Source organism: Kryptolebias marmoratus, linkage group LG8, assembly GCF_001649575.2.
Source record: "Kryptolebias marmoratus isolate JLee-2015 linkage group LG8, ASM164957v2, whole genome shotgun sequence".
Taxonomy (NCBI): Eukaryota; Metazoa; Chordata; class Actinopteri; order Cyprinodontiformes; family Rivulidae; genus Kryptolebias; species Kryptolebias marmoratus.
Window position 1 is genome coordinate 211,436 of NC_051437.1, and position 1,297 is coordinate 212,732.

Genomic DNA, 1,297 nt, shown 5'->3' on the forward strand with positions numbered 1-1,297 from the left:
CACTGTATGTAGGCATTAGCCAGACCTCTCTAGCCCGTCTGCAGCTTGTTCAGAACTCTGCTGCTCGTTTGTTAACTCGGGCCCGTAGGCACGAGCACATTACTCCCATCTTGGCGTCCCTTCATTGGCTCCCTGTGCACTACAGAATTAATTTTAAGCTCCTGTTATTTGTTTTTAAATGCGTAACAACTTGGCCCCACCATATCTATCTGAGCTGCTTCAGCCTTACTGCCCGCCCCGATCCCTAAGATCAGCTGATCAGTCACTGCTGACAGTCCCTGAAACTAGGCTGAAGCTCAGAGGCGACAGAGCATTTGCTGTTGCTGCTCCCAAGCTCTGGAACAATTTACCCCTGAGTGTCAGACAGGCCTCCTCTCTTCCTGTTTTTAAATCTCTTTTAAAAGCACACTTTTATTCTTTGGATTTTAACACACTGTGATTTTTGTCTTTCTTGGCACCTAAAACATACCTGCTGTGAACCCGTATGTGTATGTCTCTTTTTATCTATTTCCCTTTTACTGTTTTTATCTATCTATTGTACAGCACTTTGGCTACCCCTGTGTTTTTTTAAATGTGCTATAGAAATAAAGTTGATTGATTGATTGATACTCTTTTGTTACTTCATCTGTCTGTAATGTTTGACATGAGTCTAAACTAAATCCATCACTCAATAGTCAGAAGTCACAAGCTGTGTGAGGCCTGTTGCATTGGATTCACTAAATGACAGTGTAAGAATAAAAAACAAAAAAGATCTTACATGTAACCAGAGCTCACTTGCAAAACTAATGAAAAACTGCAAAAACCTGTGAAAGGAAAAATAAAGACTGTCATCAATGGTTAAAATGTGTGAGGAAGAATGTCTGCTCCATCTGAAGCCAGGATTTCAGATTTGGGACATCCAACATGTAGCAGGAGGGAATCCTCGGGAAAGAAGAGGCAGCAGGGTTTACTGACATCAACACATCACAAACAGGGATTTAGTTCAAGCAGAATGAAGCTGAACACAGAAGTATGCTTTGGTTAGCTGAACCTGCCTAGAAGCAAGTTATGTAAGCTACTTTTCCTCTATTAAATTCTCTGGGACTTTGTTTAGGATGGGATGCTGAAGACACAAAGGAAGTTTTACTTCTTATTTATCCTTTACATTAGCACTAAACTGCACATTTTACCTATATACTCCTGTTTTGTTTTAAAATGTAAAAATGAAATTAGGTATTAAATAAATATTGCATGTGAGGTTGTTTTTTTTTATAAAGATTGGCAAAAGAATGTGTATGTTTGTTGGTAAAAGTTCATT